Source organism: Macaca thibetana, chromosome 11 (assembly GCF_024542745.1).
Source record: "Macaca thibetana thibetana isolate TM-01 chromosome 11, ASM2454274v1, whole genome shotgun sequence".
Classification (NCBI taxonomy): domain Eukaryota; kingdom Metazoa; phylum Chordata; class Mammalia; order Primates; family Cercopithecidae; genus Macaca; species Macaca thibetana.
In genome coordinates this window covers 11,857,922-11,864,574 of record NC_065588.1, presented here as the reverse complement: position 1 = coordinate 11,864,574, position 6,653 = coordinate 11,857,922, and the positions used below count along the sequence as shown (strand labels likewise).

The window sequence follows — 6,653 nt, the reverse complement described above, 5'->3', positions numbered from 1 at the left end:
TGAGCAGGCCGGGCGCGGTGGCTCAAGCCTGTAATCTCAGCACTTTGGGAGGCCGAGACGGGCGGATCACGAGGTCAGGAGATCGAGACCATCCTGGCTAACACAGTGAAACCCCATCTCTACTAAAAATACAAAAACTTAGCCGGGCGAGGTGGCAGGCGCCTGTAGTCCCAGCTACTCGGGAGGCTGAGGCAGGAGAATGGCGTGAACCCGGGAGGCGGAGCTTGCAGTGAGCTGAGATCCGGCCACTGCACTCCAGCCTCGGTGACAGAGCGAGACTCCGTCTCAAAAAAAAAAAAAAAAGGATGAGCAAATGTATTTATTAAAGTTCTTCTGACATTTAAAAAATTTCATCTTAGTTGCATTATAGTTTCAATGTCTTATCTAGCTTGGAGGCGCCAATATGAAAAATGTGGCTAGGTCTATGTGTTATTAAATGTGAAATTAAATTAGTCTTGTAAAAATTCAAACACGGCCTGGCTCGATAGCTCATGCCTGTAATCCCAGCACTTTGAACGGCCAAGGCTGGTGGATCACTTGAGGAGAGGAGATCAAGACCAGCCTGGCCAACATGGTGCAACCCCGTCTCTACTAAAAATACAAAACTCAGCCAGGCAAAGTGGAGCATGCCTGTAATCCCCACTATGTGGGAGGCTGAGGCAAGAGAATTCCTTGAACCTGGGAGGTGGAGGCTGCAGTGAGCAGAGATCAAGCCACTGCATTCCAGCCTGAGCAAGAGAGCGAGATTCTGTCTCAAAAAAAAATAATAATAAAAAATAAAAAATAAAGTCACATGTTCATGTCCATTTTGAATTACTGAATCTAATCAAGGCAGAATCTTTAAGTAAAAACAATTAGCATTCACAATGAAAGTGCAAACAGAAATATGCTATATAAGCATGGTACTAGGACCAAAACAGATATATAGACCAACGAACAGAACAGAGGCTTCAGAAATAATGCCACACAACTACAACCATCTGATCTTTGACAAACCCGACAAAAACAAGCAATGGGGAAATGATTCCCTATTTAATAAGTTATGTTGGGAAAACTGGCTAGCCACATGCAGAAAACTGAAACCCCTTCCTTACACCTTACACAAAAATTAACTCAAGATGGATTAAATACTTAAACGTAAGACCTAAAACCATAAAAACCCTAGAAGAAAACCTAGGCAATACCATTCAGGACATCAGCATGGGGCAAAGACTTCATGACTAAAACTCTAAAAGCATGGCAACAAAAGGCAAAATTGACAAATGGGATCTAATTAAACTAAATTGCTTCTGCTCACAAAAGAAACTATCATTAGAGTGAGCAGGCAGAGTGGGAGAAAATTTTTGCAATCTGTCCATCTGACAAAGGGCTAATATCCAGAATCTAGAAGGAACTTAAACAAATTTACGAGAAAAAAACCAACCCCATCTAAAAGTAGGCAAAGGACATGAACAGACACTTCTCAAAAGAAGACATTTATGCAGTCAACAAACATGAAAAAAAGCTCATCATCACTGGTCATTAGAGAAATGCAAATCAAAACCACAATGAGATACCATCTCATGTCAGTTAGAATAGTGATCATTAAAAAGTCAGGAAACAACAGATGCTGGAGAGGATGTGGAGAAATAGGAACGCTTTTACACTGTTGGTGGGAGCGAAAATTAGTTCAACCATAGTGGACAGTGTGGCGATTCCTCAAGAATCTAGAACCAGAAATACCATTTGACCCAGCAATCCCATTACTAGGTATATACCCAAAGGATTATAAATCATTCTACTATAAAGACACATGCACATGTATGTTTATTGCAACACTGTTCACAATAGCAAAGACTTGGAACCAACCCAAATACCCATCAATGATAGGCTGGATAAAGAAAATGTGGCACATATACACCATGGCATACCATGCAGCCATAAAAAAGGATGAGCTCATGTCCTTTACAGGAACATGGTTGAAGCTGGAAACCATCATTCTCAGCAAACTAACACAGGAACAGAAAACCAAACACTGCATGTTCTCACTCATAAATGGCAGTTGAACATGAGAACACATGGACACAGGGAGGGGAACATCACACACTGGGGCCTGTTGGTGGGTGGGGGCTAGGGGAGAAATAGCATAAGGAGAAATACCTAATGTAGATGACGGGCTGATGGGTGCAGCAAACTACCATGGCACGTGTATACCTATGTAACAAACCTGCACATTCTGCTCATGTATTCCAAAACTTAAAGTATAATAATAAATAATAATAAAATATGTGAGAATTTAAAACATTTACTGTATGGATTTATTCACTAAATTGTGGTCTGAAAGTCCTTAATCAGTGGTGAAAATGAGCATGACACATATAGTTAGGAATTTTCATTCTTAATTTCAGTCTTACTTCCTGATTTTCCACATCATTCCACGGAAGTCACTGAACTTCTGTGGTTTATGATACATGGAAACCAAAAATAGCAACCACACAGCAGAAAGGGGCATGAAATTTGTTTAAAATCACAAATAGCTAACTTCATGTAAATGTTCACGTAAGACCACAGATCCCAAATCTGTAGTACACTATAAGGGAAAGAAAATTATCCTGAAAAACAAAGAAACCCGGTGGATTTGCTACTGCTCCAATTGCAATGGAACCCAGATGCAGATGGCTTACAGATGCCTTAGCATGATAAATGACCATGCTTATTCCTCCATCCATATTAGAAAGAAATTAGGTCTAGACTCAGTGGGATGCAGAACAGAGTCTGGCCTAGCAGGCTTCCACAGAAAATGGTTTCATCTGTGCCACAGAAAATGTTGACCAGGCTTTGAGCACCTTAATGTCTCCTACCTACCTATATATATGATGGTGCAACATTTTCCTTGTCTACCCTGGGATCCAAAAGCAAAGAAGATTTTAAAGAACAGAAAGTAAGGAGCATCACAGAGGAGTAAATGCCCTTAAATGAATCGGAAATAAAAGGTCTGAGATTCATCTGAAGGAATGAGCCACTCTCAGCATTCTTCCATTAGAGGGAGACAGGCTAGGGAGAGGGCTGCTTTGTGGCCAGTTCCTGAACATGGTGCAACTACTGTCTACGAGATCATAGGCATGTAGAAGTAGATCACCAACGCCATTGGGGAAATGCTCTAATTAGTTTCTAAGCAGATGATTTTGCTGCCTGAAGGTGAAATAGGGACAGTTCATCATTTTAGCAAACACTTTGCTATCTGTTCTTCCCCTTACATGAGTCTTTAATGGAGAGAGTTAATCCTTAGCTGTAAGAAAATCAATGTATTAGGGCTGTGTCAAATAATATGAGATGTCTGCCCTGATGTGGTCCCTGTCCTAGCTGAACATGTAGTATGGACCTTTTGGGCTGAAGAGAGCTACAGCACCATCACTAAGAGAAGAGGTTCTCAACCAAAACCAAAGGAAGCAAAATACTCCACTATTCAATATAGTTTAGAAATGAGAAAAATGTTAACAACGAAAATACTAAATAGTATATACATGGGTCCACTTTGCAATTTGGTTCTAGCATATTATCAGCAGATGTAAAATATACTGCCTGTCCCCCAACAACTGTAAGCTTTTTATTTCTAACAGCTTCTATCTGAAGGGGCCAGAGTAGTTCCGTTTGGTTCTCATGGGAATGCATCAGATGGCTGACCAAATTACTCTTGGAAAGTACAGAGCATGAAAGATTGCAACCCCTACCTGCATCCTTTCAGTATTCGGAGGTCAAAATGCCCTTATAGCCAGAGAACTATCAAGCTGGATGTCTCAACTGTTACAGAGAAAAACTACAATCCCAGAATGGTAAGCGTCTTATCCAAGGACACAGCTAGTCCTAATTCCCAGCCAAGTGTTAGTCTCACTAGACCGTGATGCCAAACTAAAATGAAATCAATGAGAAGAGATTTGTAAACTTGAGAAGAGTAATATAATGAGAAGGCGTGTGAACACAGAGGATACATACTGATGGAGGCCTACAGAAATGGGGTAACTCTCCTAGACCACTCATGGGGTCAAGAACAAGCAAGTCTGAAAGTTAAGAAGCTGTTTCTCCAGCTCTGATACATGGTCTATGAAAGACACAAACCATCAAATGTTACAAATAATGGAAACTCTTCCTAAATGTGCCATTTCCCTGTGGGAGGAGAGCAGACAGCGACAAGAATAAATAGAGTCGGATCCCATGATGGCTCCATTTAAAAAAGTATTTATTTATAGACCGGAGAAACATCAAGACCATTCAATGTGCTTTGTGGCAAACCCAGCAAGAAGGAAAGAAAAGATCAGTCTGTTCCTACCCTTCACCAGTCTGCAGAACCCATGGAAGGGATGAAAAGAGAATCTGTGAGAAGAAGAACTAGCAAGCTCTACCGAAGAAGAAATGGTCTTTCTAAAAAATGCAACCATTGATTCATTTATCGAGCGCTAAGAACTTACTCTACCTAGAACGCTGTGCATAACTGCTAAGAGTGGCTGTTTCTTTCTAAACCACCATCTGGTCTTACTTTTTTCTTTTTTTCTTCTACTATATAGCTGCTCAGGGCCTTACTTTGATTTCAATGCTGAGAGTCAAAGGGGTGGGTAAAGAAAAAAAAAATGATCCTTTGAGACATGATCTTTTCCCCTAAAGTGCTTATTCCTTATTTCCTGCACATTCAGATTGTGTTAGAAATTGTACTTACACAAACACACACTAAGGACAACACACTCCTTTCAACCTCAATGACATTAATAGCCGTGATGGTTAATTTTATATGTCAATTTGACTCGGATTATGGGGTGCCCAGATTAAACATTGTCTCTGGGTGTGTCTAGGAGGGTGCTTCTGGAGAGATTAGCTCCTGAACAGTAAAGCAGTCTCCCTCCCCAGTGTGGGCGGGCACCATCTAATCCATTATGGCCCTGAACAGAACAAGAACAAGAGGCAAAGTAAGGAAGAATTCACCAGTCACTCCCTTTTCTCCCCCTGCCTCACAGCTCACATTGGGACATCTCATCTCATCTTCTCCAACCCCCAAACTGGGATGTATTTATACCATCAATTCCCCTGGTTCTCAGGCCTTCGGACTCTGATTGAATGACACCAGTGGTTTTCCTGGGTCTCCAACTTGCAGATGGCAGATTATGGGACTTCACAGTCTCCATAATCACGTGAGCCAATTTCTCATAATAAATAAATACATTATCTCCTTGTGGTTCTGTTTCTCTGGAGAACCCTAATATAATAACTCATATTCTTGAAGTTGTATGAACAATAGAAAAAAGAGAGATAATCAGAGCAGAAAAGAAGGAGATTCCAAGAAAAGGAGAAACACATTTCCTCCTGCGAAAGGAAAGGAAACCAGGAGGAAGGTGCTGCCAGGTGAGTTGTAGAGTATATGGCATAAAACAATCAAAATGCGCCTCTGATTGCCAACCGCCTAGGTCTGTTAGTTTTGGTAGCTAACCAAAATGTAGACTGACCTCCAGACTAAACATACAGACCTCCTTCCTGACCTCAAGAGGTTCCTTTACCAAAGCAGCACACAATTACAGCCTTCAAATTGGAGTGCGATATTGCCGAGATTTCTTCTGATCTCCAGGGCCTCAAAGCACTCTCCCTTTTTGTTCTGTTTTCTGGGCCAAAGTTCTTGTAAAAATGATGTGATATGCATGGTACCTGGCCATCCATAATCCTTGTTCTTTAATTTATTCAGCAACAGCCATGTGTCAAGTGCTGGACCCCATGCTTGGCACTAGGAATCCAGAGATGGGCACAATGAGGCTCTTCATCCAAAGGGTTTGGCACAAGTGCAGGAACCGAAGCAAAGGGTGCTGACAGCATGGAGTGAAGTGTCCAAGCAGAGAACTGCACGAGGGGAAGTACCTACCTGTGCCAGAGGATGCTGGGAAGCACTCAGGTGACTGCACTGGGAGATGTCAAGGATGAGCAGGAGTATGTCAAGTGAATTTTACCAACATCATGGTAGATGCTCTTGGAAACACTATAAAGTAGGTGTTACTACCCTCATTTTATGGTTAAGCAATGGGATGTTTAAAGAGGTCCAGGATTTTGTCCACCAAAGTTACAGAATAAGTGACACTAGTGTAACCACACTACACAGCAAGCCACTTCAATCAGAGGCCTCATCTTCCTCACTTGGACAATTCCGATAATGTCCAGCACATAATAGATGCTCAATACGCATACATCCGATCAATCCAAGTTACTGGACTTCATATCCCATGTTCTTTTAGCTCCGTCCCAGTAAAACTAACCATGAAAGAAAAATCTAGCCGTCCATCTGCTTAAGAAACAAACAACGGGTCTTAGTGTAGTGCCGTCATTTCAGGCCAAAGACAGAGTGTATGTGTGTATGCATGTATATATGTCCGTATACAGCCAAAGAATCTAGATGCATATGCTATCTATGTTCTCTTAGTCAGAGCCAGGAAAGAACTTGGATTCTCAGTAGCAGTTCAGTTCAGCTTTGTAATTATTGGCAGAGAGAGAGGCAGGAGGAGGGAAGAGAGAGGAAAACGTTCCTCACAAAGCCAGACCCATCTATCTTGTTCTCCTTTCTCAGAGGCAGCAACTAGAATTGATCTGTGATCGTTTTTCCTGTCTTACAGGAATATCCAGAGAGCCACAGTGTCCTTGTAGAG

At 41.6% G+C, this 6,653-nt stretch overlaps 1 protein-coding gene across 2 annotated transcripts in view; it reads right to left on the bottom strand.

The window, feature by feature from the left end:
* The window catches only part of ETV6 (ETS variant transcription factor 6), a 248,238-nt gene that overhangs the window by 213,884 nt on the left and 27,701 nt on the right, over positions 1 to 6,653 (bottom strand). The window lies entirely within an intron of this gene.